The sequence below is a fragment of the Eurypyga helias genome, unplaced genomic scaffold (assembly GCF_000690775.1).
Source record: "Eurypyga helias isolate BGI_N326 unplaced genomic scaffold, ASM69077v1 scaffold21151, whole genome shotgun sequence".
NCBI classification, from domain to species: Eukaryota; Metazoa; Chordata; class Aves; order Eurypygiformes; family Eurypygidae; genus Eurypyga; species Eurypyga helias.
The window spans coordinates 5656-5896 of NW_010229191.1; the positions used below are offsets into that span (position 1 = coordinate 5656).

At 64.3% G+C, this 241-nt stretch overlaps 1 protein-coding gene across 1 annotated transcript in view; it reads left to right on the top strand.

Moving 5' to 3' along the window:
- TBRG4 (transforming growth factor beta regulator 4) overlaps positions 1–241 on the top strand; it is a gene marked incomplete at both ends in the record, with an annotated part of 5942 nt that overhangs the window by 5283 nt on the left and 418 nt on the right. The window lies entirely within an intron of this gene.

A 241-nucleotide genomic window follows, 5' to 3' on the forward strand; every position in this document is an offset into this window, starting at 1 on the left:
GGTGCCTGGGGTTGAACCCCAGCAGGTTAACGTGTCACCCCCGACCTTCTCCTGGAAACCGGATGCCCCGTGGCACGGCTTGCTGCCCCGCTCCCGTGCTTCCCACGGGCTTTTCCCAACAACCTCGAGGAGAGACGGGAAGGCTTGGATGGTCTCTAGGAATGGGTGACTGTAGGGAGGTGCAGCCCCGTCAAATTCAGTCCCGGCCTCCTCCGTGGCAGGGACTGGCCAGCTGGCTGCC